Below are 17,116 nucleotides of genomic sequence, written 5' to 3'. Positions count from 1 at the left end.
GTATAAATCAATTACCTTCATTAGAAAAGGTACCGGAGGAACTTTACTTTGAAAATGGGCTAGCCCTGCTTGACAAGCCCAGCACATGACAAGCTATTGAATTGCCTTGCACTGATAATTTTCTCTTTCAAAGTTTTAGATAGAAATCACTCAATCTTAAACACAGATACCTATCATATATTATGGACAAGAAAAAATTAACAAGGTGGTATTTTAAGTGATTACAGCATATTTTGGGAAAAAAATTACTTTCTAGTAGTTCATATTTGTCAAATAACAAAATGTGGTTGGTTCTCTATAAGCATTTAGGAGAGAACAGAAAACAAATTTCATAGAAAGGAGTAAAAGAACAGTGATGGTTTTCATATCATGCTCCTTGGGAAAGATGTGGCAATGTCTGAAAAAGCTTGTTTGTCACAACTCCAGAATGATACTGGGCTTTACTGCATAGATGTTAAAGATGCTGGCAACAGCCTACCACTTCAGGAATCATTCTCTGTAAGAAAACTTTGGCATTGATTTTGGAATAGCTTGCTCTAACTTTTACCACAGCTCCATGAAATATGTGAGATTATAACAAACAAACAAACTGCAAATTGTTATAATGGGAGCAAAACAAAAACTGTCATGGCCACATTAAGCCTCCCAGTTGGAGTCCTGCACCATGCTATTGTAGACTGAGCCTCTGGCATTGGCACCAGCCTCCCATGCACATGCCAGCTTGTGTCCTGGTAGTTCCACCTCCATTCCAGCTCCTGGTTTATAGGCTGGGAAAGCAGCAGAGGATGGTCCAAGTGCTTGGACCCCTGCAACTACATGGGAGACCTGGAAGAAGCTCCTGGCTCCTAGATTTAGATCAAATTGTTTCTGGCTGCTATTGCCATTTGTGGAGTGAATCTCTTTTCTTCTTTTCTGTAGAAATCAGCTTTTCAAATAAAAATATATAAAATATTTTTAAAATTCAGTGTTGAATTTGGATAGAAATGCTTACAGACTGAAGAGAGCCATTGTCATGGGGCCTCCAATCTTATACTGTTTCTGTCACATTCTTGTGTAGAATAAAGAAGGAAGTAACTAATAGTTATGTAGTAGAGGTCTGTGATGGGCTAGGATTAAATGTATAGAATTGAAAACTGCCAGCTGTTGATCTTTTAAGTTCTATTTATAAGCCTCATTTTCTACTTTTTTTTTTTCTTTTCTATCAATTGGAGATAAAATGGCATGTAACTCATGAATATTTTGTGGCTATTAGGTGCAAACGACAACAAAATATTAGCATACTAGGAACAATGCTTGATAAGATTGTCTCCAAGATAAAATAGAAGAACTAGAGCTTAGTACTTAATTTCCAATGGAAAATTGGCCAATACATCGAAAAGCAAACATTCATAGATATCTTGTTAATTTCCAAGGTATCTTCAAAGTTCGTATGTCTGGTATGTCCTATGCAGTCACAACCCTCTCTTTTCACATCTATACAGGCAAAAATAGGTCTTAACAAAACTGATGTTGTGTGTGTGGCATAGCAAGTGAAGCTGCTACCTGTGTTTCTGGCAGCCCATGTGGTGTTGCTTTGAGTCATGGCTGCTCCTTGCAATAGGGTGTGGGAAAACAGCAGAGGATGCTTCAAGTCCTTGGACGCTGTCTGCATATAGGAAAACCAGCTGAAGCTCCAGGTCCTGGGCTCTTTACTTCAAAACTGCAAGTCACAATTGTAGCTATTTGAGAAGTGAATCGGCCTGTGAGAGATCTCTCTTGTTCTCCCTCCCCTGATCTTCTTTGTCTGCTCTTCAAATAAATAAATAAACCTTTAAAATCAATGCTTATTTGTGCTCGCTTCGGCAGCACATATACTAAAATTGGAACGATACAGAGAAGATTACTATGGCCCCTGTGCAAGGATGACACGTAAAATCAATGCTTATTGGGGCTGGTATTTGGGTGTAGTCAGCTAATTCTCTGCCTGTAGCACTGGTATTCCATATGAGTGCTGGTTTTAATTCTGGCTGCACCAATTCTCACCCAGCTCCTTGTTAATGGACTGTTAAGGCAATGGATAAGAGCACAACACCTTGGGTCCCTGCAACCATGTACGGCTCCTAGCTCCTGGCTTTTGATTAGCCCAAGTTTGGCCACTGTGGAAATGAACCAACAGATTGAAAAGCTCTCTCTTTCTCCTTGCTTTGTAACTTTGACTTTCATATAAAAACAAACAAATCTTAAAATCAATAACACTTATTAATAACAGTTAGTAGGAAACTTACTTGTAAAAATTGTCATGACATGAAAAAGACATGAAACAATAAAAGTCTATTATACAAAGGACCTTATACTGCACTGTTAATGATCATTTGAATTCTGGATGCAATGGTTATCTTAGAATGCAGAGAGTGACTGATTTGAGGCTTAACAACTTATATGTTAAAAATGCAGGAACTTAACAGTCTGCATTTTCATTTCAATCCACTGGAATGTTGTGGTTAGTAAAACAAAACAAAAAATGCTTTTAAATCTGAGTTTAGCTTCAGCAGAAGGAGAGTGATCACTACATGGAAATATTCAATGCTTGTATTTTTCTGGAGTCTTAGGGGTCTCTGGGATTATGTGGATTATTAAAAGTTATGTTTATCTAAGATTATGTTCAATGAGAACAAAAATAAGGCTAAAAATCATATCTAGTGAAAGAAAATAAAGAGCTGGTAATTTTTAACATGCAAAATAAATATATGTGAAGTTTCCATGACAATTGTCTCTGATAATCACCTTCAAACATTGGAAGTGTTCTAATGACAAAGAATTGTTTTTCTTTACTCATTTATACAGACACACACACATATATACACACGCCATTTTTATTTGCATGATAACATTCCATAGGCACAGAAATTTGCCTTCCAACCTCCATTTTACTCCACTGTTTTCCTCCATATTATTACAATATTATAAGCTTTCAGTAACAATCACAAGTCCAACATTCTGTTATTTAGTGTTTCTTGGCATTGTAGATATAGAATATACAGAAAGTCCAGCATCCTTTTGTCAAGACATATTTAATAATTTCATTGAGAATCTTTCTTTTATTCAGGAGTAGAACTTCTGATATTTCTATATGATACCAAGCCCCATTCACGCAAAACACAAAACAAATAATTATATACATAAACAGGTAAATACATATACTGTCCTAGATGAAATGTATGAATGAAACTAGCATAACAAGATATGAGGGCATATTGTGCTATGCATATCTACTCCAAGATAAAAGGAGGACTCCCAGTATAACTGTCAAACATACTTTGACAATTTGATATTAGGTATTCTACCATTGTTATTTGTCCCCTCAATGCCATGATAGTCTTCAATAGAAAGATGCTGCTGAAGGTCTAACCTGTTGTAATTATAAGGGGAAAATGGAAGAGGAGGTGAATGGGGGGAATCCCTATACCCACCAACTGCATTATAGAAAATAATAATAAAGAGAAATATTAAATTAATATCAGAAATAAAATGCAATGCCAGGGCTAGATAATTGTTTTACTTGGGAGCATTGTTAAAAACTTTTTTGTATTCTGACATTTTGGTAACTCCCAGATATTTCCAACGTATCTATACACATATACTGCAAGAAAGGAACAATAAATTGAGTTGACAGAATTACTCTTCAAGCCATCCTCAAGAATTGTTACATCAGTGATATGATGAAACACTGCTTGAAGAACACCATGCTTTACAAAATTTTGGTTATTGCTAGTAATGCTTCTGAACATTTTATTAATGGTCATAATTATAATATCAAAGTGATACATTTCCCAATCAATGGAACGAGAATTTATTTCAGCTTCTAAGACTGACTACTTGCAAAGATCTTTTCCTCAGGCTATTGCTATGTGTGAAGAATAAACAGGATTACAACATTGTCGAATGCAAGAAGTATTTTGTTTGGGATTGTGGTGATATCACCAAGAATGGATAAATAGAATCTGGTAGAAGGCCCTCAAGTGATTCATCTATAAATATAAAGGATTTGATAAAGATGAGAATGTTGAAGAAATTCGACAAAACGTGGTTGACAAGGCAAGCAACTTTAACCTATGTGTGGGTGAGGATAAACATGAGGAGTAACAGGTGGGCGTTCCTGAAGACCTAACTAATGACCAATTCCTGGATCTGGAGGAGGAATTCATTGCTAAAGCAGAGGGGAGAGACAAGGAAACTGCAAGGAAAGAAGATGAAATTGAAATCTCAAGAAAATACACAGTGAAGAGGCATTTGCATACCCGAATGGTCTTTAATTTTTTTTCTTTTCTAAGCACAGACACTACATTGAAAGGTTTACATTAACAGAGAGATATATTCAAGTTAATTATTTGCTTACAAATAAATTTACCATGGGAAGAGGAAACAAACCAAGAAAATCATCATTGAGATGTAGGAAGTCTTTACATGATGAAATGCTTAATACCATGCTACAGCTGCCTACAATCAGTGCAGTTAATATGCTAAATTAATTTGTAGCCTACTCTATCTAGATGCTGTCTGGTGTTTGCATAGTAACAGTACCGCCAACACAGTCTCAGAATGTATCTTTATTGTTAAGCAATGTATATGCATCATCTTGTGTTTTCTTGCTAATGACAAGTAATTAAATCTTTATTCTGGCTTAACTCCTGAAATAAAGCCACGAGTCATATGTGCAAATACATAAAGGATTTTAAAAAGATTTTATAGAAGGGAGTCAAGATGGCCGACAGAGTTAGAATGATGTAATCTAGGGTCCTGGGAGCAGCCTGAAGTGAGCCTGAGAAGAAAACAACCATGGGGTTCTCAGCCCCTCCAAGACTGAGAAAAATGGCACACAGCAGTAAAAAAAAAAATCGTGAAATACTTGGATCAGCAACCTAAGAAGGACACAGAGGGAGCCCTGGACTGCAGAGACTTGAGTGAAATTCGAAATTCGGGGAGTGAACCTCGATGAGTTGCTAAAACAGGGGAGAGCCCACCCTTAGCAGGAGGCGAAATCGGGCAAGCAAGTGTTCTGGGAGTGAACCTCAGTGAGTCGCTACCAAAGGGAAAAGCATGCCCTTAGCGAGAGGCAAAATCGGGCTAGTGAAATCGGGCTAGCGAAATTTGGGGAGCGAACCTTGGTAAGTAGCTAGCACAGGGAAGAGGAACTTGAGAAAAAAAAAATGATGAAATGTACCTGAACTGTTTGCTCGGGTCTAAACAGGCACAGATCCTGGCAGACAGGCCTGAGAACACCAAAAAGAAGAAAAAAAAAAAAAAAAATCTAGGGTCAGCAAGAACTCAGGTCATCCACTAGGTGGCAGCAGAGGTCAAGGGTGTGAATCCAGCAATACCTTATGTCACATAGACAAGGGGCAAGGTCAGAGGAAAATAAATGAGTCAGAGGAAGGAGCCAGGGCCACCCCAAAAACTCACCAAAAGGCATGGTCAATCGCAGAGACTACAGATGAAGAAATTGAAGATGCATCAGATAAGGAGTTCAGAAAAATAATTATGAAACTTCTCAGAGAGAAGAAAAACGATGGGAGGAACTTAAGGAATTCAAACACCACATAATCACAGAAACAAAATTACTCCAAACGAGATCCTCGACCTCAAGCACAGTTGAGAGCTTAGCCTCTACAGAATTATTGCAGCAGAAGACAGGATATCCGATTTGGAAGATTCCCAGAATGAAAGCAGGCAGATTATTAACCAACTGGAGACACAATTGCACAAGGCATCCAAGTCGATCCAGGAGATGAACAACAACATCAAGAAGTCAAATATCAGAATTATAGGCCTTCCGAAAGGAGTGGAAAGAGAGACAGGCATACAACCAGTGCTTGATGAAATTATACAGGAGAACTTCCAAAACACTTGGAACATGAGCCCAGTCCAAATCCAGGAAGGCCAGAGAATGCCCCACAGGTTTGACCCAAAAAGATCTTTCCCCAGACATATGGTAATTAAGCTCCCCTCAAATGAACACAAGGAAAGAATCCTGAGGCCAGCACGAAGCAAAGACAAGCTTACATTTAGAGGCAGGTCCATCAGAATCACTGCTGACTTCTCAGAACAGACACTCCCGGCAAGAAGGGAATGGAACGAAGTCTTTCAAATCCTGAAACAGAACCACTGTCAACCAAGAATAATGTACCCAGCAAAGATCTTGTTTGTATTCGAGAATGAAATTAGATATTTTCATAGCAAGGAGAAATTAGAATATGCTAACACAAAACCAACTCTACAAAATCTCCTCAGAAATGTGCTACTCCCAGAGAAAAAGGAAGGAAACCATAAGCAAGGATGGTAAGTGGGAAGACCTCCCCACTAAAACCCACACAAGGAAAGACAATTAAATGCCAACATAAACAAAAACACATGCGCAAGGCAGGACAAAATCACAATATCTCAATATTAACCCTTAACACGAATGGCCTAAATTCATCACTCAAAAGACACAGATTAACAGACTGAATTAAAAAACAAGACCCAACTATCTGCTGCCTACAAGAGAAGCATCTAACCAGGAAAGACGCTAAGAAACTGAAAGTGAAGGAATGGAAAACGATATTCCATGCCAATGGATGAGAAAAACAGGCTGATGTAGCAGTCCTAATTTCAGATGATATAGACTTCAACGTGACAAACATAAAAAGGACAGGGAAGAGCATTATATATTGTTGAAAGGGAAGATCCATCAGGAACTAATTACCATCCTTAACATGTATGCTCCAAATCCAGATGCACAAAGCTACATGAAAAAAATCACTTACAGATTTAAAGGGAGATATAGATGAACATATGATAATCCTGGGAGATATGAACACCCCATTAACACCAATAGATAGAGCAATGAAACAAAAGCTCACACAAACAATAGAATAGCTGGACTTGGTAGACATCTATAGAACATTTCATCCTAAGGCCTCAGATTATACATTTTTTTCAGCAGTGCATGGCACTTTCTCCAGGATAGACCACATGATAGGACACAAAGCAAGTTTAACTAACTGCAAAAAAATCAGAATCATACCATGTACCTTCTCAGACCATCATGGAGTGAAATTGGAAATCAGCAATTCAAAGTGCCCCAGGAAATATGTAAACTCTTGGAGGTTGAAAAATATGCTATTAAATGAACAATGGGATGGAGAAGAAATTAAAGACAAAATAAAAAAAAATGGAAACCAATGAAAACTCAGATAGAACAGTCCAATACTTGTGGGACACTGTCAAAGCAGTGTTATGTGGTAAGCTTATTTTAATGCAATTAGTGCTCATGTCAAGACCCAAGAAAGGCATCAAATACAGGAATTAAACACACACCTCCAAGATTTGGTAAAACAGCAGCAGAATAATGCCACAAACAATAGGAAAAAAGAAATTATCAAAACAAGAGAGGAATTAAATCAAACAGAAATAAGAAAAAAAACTATACACAAAAAAAATGAATCAAAAAGCTGGTTTCTTGAGAAGATAAATGAAATAGATACCCCACTGGCACGATTAACAAAGAAAAAGCAAGAGAAAGCGAGAATTAGCAATATCATAGATGAAAAAGGAAATATAACAATAGACACTGCAACCATTAAGAAAACAATTAGAAATTACTACAAAGAACTGTACTCCAACAAATCAGAAAAACACTTGGAAATGGGAAGGTTTCTAGACTCCCACCACTTACCAAATCTCACCTCAGAAGCAACACAAGACCTGAATAAACCCATAACTGAGTCAGAGATAGAGTCAGTGATTACAGATCTCCCAAAAAAGAAAAGCCCAGGCCCAGATGGCTTCACCGCACAATTCTACAAAATATTCCAAACAGAGCTAACCCCAATCCTCTACAAGCTCTTCAAAACAATAGAAAAGGAAGCAACCCTTCCAAACTCATTCCATGAAGCCAAAATCACTTTAATCCCAAAAGTGGATAGAGAATTAACAGAGGAGAACTACAGAACAATCTCCCTGATGAACATGGACACTAAGATTCTCAATAAAATTCTAGCCAATAGACTTCAAAAAAACATCAGACAGATCATTCATCCAGACCAAGTAGGATTCATCCAGGGAATGCAGGGATGGTTCAACATTTGGAAATCCATAAATGTGATACACAACATCCAAAAACTGAAGAACAAAAACCATATAATAGTATCAACAGATGCATACAAAGCCTGCAACAAAATCCAACATCACTTTATGCAAAAAAAAAAAAAAAACCCTAACCAGAGTAGGCATAGAAGGAACAATCAACAACATAATCAAAGCAGTATATGAAAAATCCAATGCCAGCATCATACTGAATGGAGAAAAACTGGATCCCTTTCCACTGAGATCTGGAACAAGAAAAGGATATCCACTATCACCACTGCTGTTCAACATAGTCCTAGACGTACTCACAGAGGCCATAAGACAAGAAAAGAAATCAAAGAAATTCAAAGGGGAAATGAAGAAGTCAAGCTTTCACTATTTGCAGATGACATGATCCTTTACATAGAGGAACCAAGAGACTCAATACAGAGACTCCTAGAACTTACATGAGAGTTTGGTAGAGTGGCAGGGTACAAAATTAATGAACAAAAACAACAGCCATAGTGTATGCAAACAACCCCAAGATGGAAGATGATCTAATCAGCAAGTTACCATTCAAAATAACAGAGAAAAGTTTGAAGTATCTAGGAATAAATTTAACCAAATGCGTAGGAGACTTTTTTGAAGAAAATTACACAACACTTAAAAAACAAATTGAACAAGGCCTCAAAAGATGGAGCAACATCCCATGCTCCTGGATAGGTAAAATTAATATCATTAAAATGTCAATACTACCAAAAGCAATATATACATTCAATGCAATGCCAATTAAATTGCCCAAAACATTCTTCATGGAACTGGAAAAAAAAATGATACAAAGGTTCATCTGGAAACACAAAAATCCATGAATAGAAAGAACCATTCTGAAGAATAGGAAGTTAACAGGGGGAATCACAGTCCCAGACCTCTTGACCAGGGCTGTGCTTATCAAAACAGCCTGGTACTGGCACAAAGATAGAGAGGAGGATCAATGGAACAGAACAGAAATACCAGAAGGAAACCCACACCAATACAGCCAAATAATCTTTGACAAAAAGACAGATGACAATCCAAGCAAATGGAAAGGTCTCTTCAATAAATGCTGTTGGGATAACTGGATGATAGCCTGTAGAAACAAGAAGATAGACCCATACCTCTCACCATACACTAAGATAAAAACTAAATGGATAAAAGACTTAAATCTACACCCAGAAACTTTCAAACTTTTGGAAGAAAATGTAGGAAACACACTACAAGATCTAGGTGTAGGCCCTGACTTCCTAAAAAGGACACCAAAAGCACTAGCAATCAAGGCCAAAATAAACAAATGGAGCCTCATCAAACTAAGAAGCTTCTTTACAGCAAGGGAAACAATCAACAAAATAAAAAAGCAACTCACAGAATGGGAGAAGATCTTTGCACACTACACAGGTGACAGAAGGCTAATCTCCAGAATATACAATGATCTACAGAACAACCAAAACACCAAAACAAACAAACCACTCAAGGTATGGGCACGGGAAATGGGCAGATGTTTCACAAAGGAACAAACCCAAATGGCAAACAAACATATGAAAAAAATGTTCCTGTTCCTTGGCAATAAGGGAAATCCAAATGAAGACAACAATGAGGTACCACCTAAAGCCAGCAAGGTTGGCACATATAAAAAGCCACCAACAACACTTGCTGGCGAGAATGTGGGGAAAAGGGAACGCTACTCCACTGCTGGTGGGGCTGCAGACTTGCACAGCCTTTATGAAAATCAGTATGGAGAATACTCAAACAACTGAAAATCAGCACATCATATGATCCAGAAATAGAACTCCTAGGAACATATCCAAAACACCTGCTACATGAGAAACCAACATGCACCCCTGTGTTTATAGCAGCACTATCAATAATTGCAAAAACTTGGAAGCAACCGAAATGCTCATCAACAGAAGACCAGATAAGAAAGCTATGGTTCATCTACACCATGGAATACTACTCAGCAATTAAAAAGAAACGAAATGCAGTTATTTTTTGTGGCCAAATGGGCCCAACTGGAATCTGGGAACCAGCGTCATCAGAACAACAACCAGGAGCCCTGAGCATTCTTAAACCTCCTTCAAGACTTGGGAGGGGAGTTTTCTCTGGTCCTTGCCTAGTTCCGGCTCTGGTTCCCCACTCTCTCTCGCAATGACCATCTAGATCGCTCCAGAAGTTCCTGAAAACAAACAAACATTAAATCTAGAGTAGATAGACAGACAACAAAAAGGAACGCTTAGAATCAGACAGGAAATGGCCACATTGGATTCATTCATACCTCACTAGGTGGGAAACAAAGATCAGTTACTCCTGACTGGGGTATTGAGGATTTCTCTGCACACCCCTCCTAAAAATGTTCTGCACCTAAACTGTTAACACATGTCCTGTTTGAGTTATAAGCCAGTTCAGCCCCCCCGAAAAACAACCAAGTTCAGCAAAATCGTGCTTCAACACTATAAACAGCTAAATACTAAAATGAAAATAGACACGAGACAGCTGAATATTAATCTATAGCCATTTTAAGGTGTATGGAACTCAGTTGAATATAAACCAAAAATTGAAACGTCTATGAAGAAGTCATAGGATGTGGTTAAGAACCTGCATTTTCCTATTAACACATTGATTAATCAATACAATCAATACAATTGTAAATTGTTGCTGATGTTATATTGGGGCTTTTAATTGATGGAGATGATACTCTGTCGTCTCTACCTTCAGACCAGAAACGGTCTTACCAAGAAACTGTTGAACTTACTAGGACAATAAGATGCTGGACTTTATGCTGGGTAAATACTTCCAATGAAAGAATCTCAACTGAATTTGAACTGTGGTAATGCAATAAGGTGGAGGAATCCACCATGGGAGGAGGGTTTGGGGAGAGGTGGGGGGAATCCCAGTGCCTATAGCACTGAGTCATATGTAATTAATAAAAAAAATCTTATAATTCAACAAACTGTATAGGATAATTATGGGAATATTTTAAACTATTGGAATATATTTGCTTATAACAAAACTGGTTTTAGAAATGATGGCTTTAAGCACTTTCTTGTTTCACAGAGTGAATGTAATATATGATAGTTGAAAACAGCTTCTTAATGAATTGCATTTATTTTTGATCTATAGACATTCTGTGAAAAAGAAATAAGCCTTAACAATCTTCTTTAAAGCCTCTTCAAATTTTAGAAAACTATGTGTAAATATTAATCTAGCAAACCAAGCAGGAAATAAATGCCCCTTCCATAACTCACAGCCTTTCAACCATAATCAAATTGTATAAGTGAAAGATCTATATCCCACATCAAATTTGAAGTCATCAGGTTCTCATAAAATGCTTGAAATGTGATTATAAAATGAATTAAGCATAATCTTTACTGAGGTGCCAGTTGCATATATTTAATTTTGCATGTTTTTAAAGGCTAATAAATCAGTTGAGTAAAAATATATGCCAAAAGTGATAACAATTTTACACTCAGATGAGGTGTGTTTTCGATGACTTCAATAAATAATTTTCCAGCCAAAGTTTCTTCCAATGAAACACTATAGTTCTGCCAACATCCTAAAAATAATAGTACCATTTAAATTTTTAAATTATTCATACCATCCAAATGAATGAGCAAGCATGAATACTGAACTAAAATACTTTCAAGAACACATACATAAGGTTTGTTATAGTTTTCTCTTATTAGTTGTGTGATTGAACATGACACCTTTTCATATTTTCTCATCTGTGAAATTAGAATTTTAACAGCAATACCTACCACATTGGTTCATTGTGATAATTAAAAGGAATAATTAATATAAAGTACTTAAAATAGATCTGGTACGGAAAATGCTTAAGAAAGCCTAATTTACTGCTACTGTTCCTACTGTTGCTTATCCTTCATTTCTAATATATTTATGCCTTTGCTGAGTCAAAGAGATGAAGAGAGAGAGATCCATAGCTTGGGTTAGGCTGTAGCTGATGCTGATATCCAGTCTCCCACCTCCCACTTGGATGATGGAATTCCCTCCATTGCCATTGCTTCTAGGTGTCTACAGGAACCCAGAATAAGGAGGGAGAGATGGCTTGATCCCAGTTGTTCTAATGTGGTCCATAAATGTCCCAACCTGAGTCACAATCTTTATTATCCGTTCACCCTATCTTTCATTCTTTCTAGGTTTTAATCTTTTTTTTAAAGCATAGAAGATACATATTTGGATAAAGGGTATAAAACAGAATCTTTTTTTTCTAGTTTTTCTGCATGAAAATAAAGACCGTTTCACTTTCCTACCCACTTATATATGCACATAGCTATGCATAAAAATTAGATATCCAAAAGCCTTGGGATTAAATGACCTCTTTTATAAAAACAGCATCATTTCACATTAGGTAATTGTTTTCTGTCCTGACAAGGTAACCTAATCACTCAAGCTGTGCTCCCACAGGCAGTATCTTGAAATATCACTTGTCATATGAATATTCTGGACAAAAATACAAACAAGGAGGTAAGACCTTGCAAAGCTCCAATATCAAGCTCAGAAAAGTGTACACACACAAATATTTTTTTCACAATCCTGAGTTGTACTGAATTTCATTTTATTTAAGGTCATATGGAATTTCCTCCCACCCCCCCGCCCCCTTAAGACTGGGCGAGTGCTTTGATTCTTTTTCTGCAGTTACTTCCCCTCTATTTATTGTAGACAGTAGTAGTAAAACTGTAAAGAAGGAATCCCTTACATATAACGGGGTGAACATGTAACTCAAACCAGCCCATTGAAGTCAATTTACTGTGACCCACTAGATGAATCAATCAACCAAAGGCAATTGGACTTTATGTACTTCACGGCAGTTCCCTAACAGGATTGTTGACAAATAATTGCACCCAGACACAGCCTTCTGTCCTTCACAAGCCTATTCTCTTTATCTTTCCTGGAAGTTCTATCAACTATTAGGTACACTTAAAATTATAATTTTCCAGGGTCTCTCTCTTCAGCTTGCAAGCAAAGAGAAATGTTTGGTAAAAAAAAAATTAAACAAAAACGTATATATATATACAAACATGTATGTTTTAAAAATAAATGTGGTTTTTACCATCTGTCAATATTTTTCTTTTTTACTTTTTAACCTATTTTTTTATCAAGTGTTTCTCAACCAGATTGAACTGAAGAAAACTATCATACCCTTGGCCTCCGAGCATCTATTATGTACAGTGGTCATGCGGTAAACAAACAACCAGCCGTGACATTTGGACAACAGAGTCTGACATTCCATAGCATAATACTGATCTAATTGAAGTGTTTTCCTTCATACGCCATCCTCCTCAAGTTTAACTGATTGGGTTGCACTTTACAAGAATTGAAAAATCCAGACATTTACCAAAAAAAAAAAAAAAAAAACTCATTTTAAATTGTACTCCTTTATTTATTTGCACAGGAATATAAATCTCTTCTTTCATTGGGTAAACTTTAGATCACAAACTTACCTATGCACCTGAAATTTCTTCCTTCTTTAGCTCTCTTTTCATATGAATTGGCTGAAGGCAATTAATCAACAAGCAAGTACAGGTGTGGAAACACATGTTCTTTAATATTTAATAAATAATTTGTAAAGTACCTTGCTTAGACCTATAATTGAACAAGCATCGGATCTTTTGCTTAAAGAGAAATTTTCTTTCTAAAATCTGAATGAATTATTGAAAAAAAATAATGGCATAAATTCAAACACAGTTGCTGACCACATATTTTGGCCAACAGGAATTTTTAATAAGACTCAGCTTATGTGTAAGCATGATTAGAATTTATTCAAATAAAAACTATGCTTTATAAAACAAAATTAGTGAAATAAAGTATCTAAGATAAAAAAAATAACATGATTTGCAGGATACCAAATTTTGAAAAATAAAATTATGATCTCAAATTTTGTATTTAATCTGAATAGGAGGTAATAACAAATAAATAAAATAATAAACAAAACAAATTTTCTATTGATGATTCTATCTTTTCTGCTATATAAAAAATTCCACCACTGAGAGTAATAGAAGTATAACACTTAATGAAACTATAATACTTAATATGCAATTCTTCATAAACATTTTAGAGAAAATCAAATTTCCTTTGACCTAATCTATGAAATATTGCATTGCAAATGATTTCCAGAAAATACATCTCCAAAGATGCCTAACATCAAATGAAAAATTGCTCTACTAAATTGTGTTACAAATTACATATTTTAATATTAAAATATTTTTTAGTGGAAAAAGTGTCAAAGACCTTGTGTTCCCCTTATACATTTTTTTTAAGAATTATTTTATTTTTATCGCAAAATCAGATATACAGAGAGGAAGATCTTCCATCCTTTGATTCACTCCCCAAGTAAGGCCAGTGCTGCACCGATCCAAAGCCAGAAACCAGGGACTACTTCCAGGTCTCCCATACGGGTGCAGGGTCCCAAGGTTTTGGGCTGTCCTTTTACTTCTCTCCCAGGCCACAAGCAAGGAGCTGGATGGGAAGCGGGGCTGCCAGGATTAGAACCAGTGCCCATATGGGATCCTGTTGCTTTGAAAAAGAGAATTTTAGCCACTAGGCCACCACACCAAGCCCAGATTTGCTTACACTTCTAAACTCAAAAATGTGGATGTCAGTAAGGATCTTTATTAGCCCCAAGAGAAATCTGGCCAGCAATCTTGTTGTGTCTTCCAGAAACGTTAAGAAGACACTCTTGAATCTGTAAAGCTGATGTGGATTGGGTGAGGACTTTCCCCTCCACCAGGTGTTTCATCCTGGAACAGCAGTTGCATGAATTTTCACTGGTCAAGTTCTAAGAAGAAAAATAAGAATAATTCATCCAACATCTCCTAATTCATATGACACCTAGGTAATTGTGACCTAGAAAATTCTAAATTGTGGATTTAGATCTTTTCTACAAGATTCAAAAGCTGCATGTTTTAGATAAAAGTTTAAAAATTACATATAGGACCAGATGCTATGGGAAATCACCCCAGGATCTCTACCCACCAAGTCCATATGGGAGGTCAGATTCCTATGACACACTGTGGCATTGGCTAACAGAACCCAACATGGTCTGTTCCCTGGATGTGCAGCAAGAACAATGGGCTACACCCCAGTCTCTCTTCCCTACTCTGCTAGGACTTCCTTTGTAGTAAGCTTTAGGAAGTCAAATATTACAATGATCCTGTTTTTCAACAGGCAATGAGATACAATTTCCTGTGCTTCCTGACCTTCCACTTCATTGGAGGATCCAGAAAGATAGACATATCTGTTATCCAGTCACAGTGTTGTTGTACTGTCTGGATTGCTCTTCTGCCTGCCCCCTTCTGCTATATAAGCTTGTGACTTCTTTCAAATAAATGGACATTCTCCACCACCAATTTGTCTCCAGTCTTTCTGCTGCAAAAGAGCACTGTCATGCACCCTTTGGTCTTGGGGCCTTTTGGGCAGAAGACACCCAGGATGGTACAGTAGCTTAGCAGCTAAAGTCCTTGTCCTGCATGTGCTGGGGTCCCATGTAAGCTCTGATTCTAACTCCAGCAACCCTGCATCTCAGCCAGATCCTTGCTTGAGGCCTGGGAAAACAGTTGTGGATTGCCCAAAGCCTTGGAACCCTGCACCCACGTGGGAGACCTGGACGAGGCTTCAGGCTCCTGGCTTCTGAACGGCACTGCTCCAGCCATTGCAGCCACTTGGGGAGTGGATCCTCACAGGGAAGATCGTCCTCTTTGTCTCTCTTCCTTTCCATATATATTTGACTTTGCAATATAAACAAATCTTAAAAATACACACACCGGGGCCCGGCGCGGTGGCGCAAGTGGTTAAAGGTCCTCGCCTTGCACGCCCGGGATCCCATATGGGCGCCGGTTCTAATCCCGGCAGCCCTGCTTCCCTTCCAGCTCCCTGCCTGTGGCCTGGGAAAGCAGTCGAGGACAGCCCAAGGCTTTGGGAACCTGCACCCGCGTGGGAGACCCGGAAGAGGCTCCTGGCTTCGGATCGGCATAGTATCGGCCCGTTGCGCTCACTTGGGGAGTGAATCATCGGATGGAAGATCTTCCTCTCTGTCTCTCCTCTCTGTATATCCGCCTTTCCAATAAAAAAAAATAATAATAAAAAAAATCTAAAAAAAAAAAAAAAATACACACACCGTTGAAGTAAATTAATATTTAAAACATTCCACAATGAATTTCAAAACAAAGGGAGAAATTTTACTAGAGAAGTCTTTCCAGTGTGACAATGCTCCCATAGTTTCCATTCACCATCTAGTAACCATCTAACAGAGGTTTAAAAATGAAATTTTAGGCATCCACTTAACAGGTCTGATTTAGGTTCTTGGAACTTATTTTTTCTTTTCTATGTCTTTCTAACATTTCTAAGATAGCTGATTACATTTTACAATTTCTAAATTTCTAATTTTATAAATTAGTAAAACATTGTGTCCCATTCAATTAATTTTTTTCTTGAAAACAGATAAATTAATAACATGCAGGGATTCATGGCAATGATGGTGGAGAGAGAAGAGTCGTAGTCACATTGAGTTTGTTGTAAATGTCAGGATTCCCTTGCTTTTCTATTATCTTCATGGGTGCATCATGTACATACCACACTTTTCTATCCAATAATCAAGAGATGGACATGCAAATTGATTACACCTACTTTTTATTGTGAATTGAGTTACTCTAAATCTAATGTCTCGTTCATACATTGATTTAATTTTCTTTGGATAAATTCCCAGGTGTGGGATTCCCACATATCATGGTAGATCTATTTTCTGATTTTGGGGGGGCTTTCCATAGGTTTATTTGTTTATTTTCCTATTACTGTAGTCATTTATATTGCCACCATAGCATCTTAATAAAATAATTTTTCCCCACAGCTTTACCAACATTTCTAATTTTGTTGTTGATTTTTGAGTTTTGGATGACAGTCACTCTAAATGGGTGAGGGGGATCTTTATTGTGATTTTGTTCGGAATAATCAGATGCCTAGTGACCCTGAGTATTTTTCTTTTCCCATTCCT

At 37.3% G+C, this 17,116-nt stretch overlaps 1 non-coding gene across 1 annotated transcript; it reads left to right on the top strand.

The window, feature by feature from the left end:
* The first annotated feature begins 1,829 nt into the window (after positions 1-1,829).
* LOC121171418 lies at positions 1,830-1,939 on the top strand. The gene has a single exon (XR_005886128.1). It is a non-coding gene; the product is annotated as a U6 spliceosomal RNA (small nuclear RNA).
* Positions 1,940-17,116: the final 15,177 nt, after the last annotated feature.

Source organism: Ochotona curzoniae, unplaced genomic scaffold, assembly GCF_017591425.1.
Source record: "Ochotona curzoniae isolate NIBS_2020 unplaced genomic scaffold, NIBS_Ocur_1.0 scaffold_2587, whole genome shotgun sequence".
Classification (NCBI taxonomy): Eukaryota; Metazoa; Chordata; class Mammalia; order Lagomorpha; family Ochotonidae; genus Ochotona; species Ochotona curzoniae.
The sequence above is the reverse complement of the archived record's forward strand: the minus strand, read 5'-3'. Positions and strand labels throughout refer to the sequence as shown.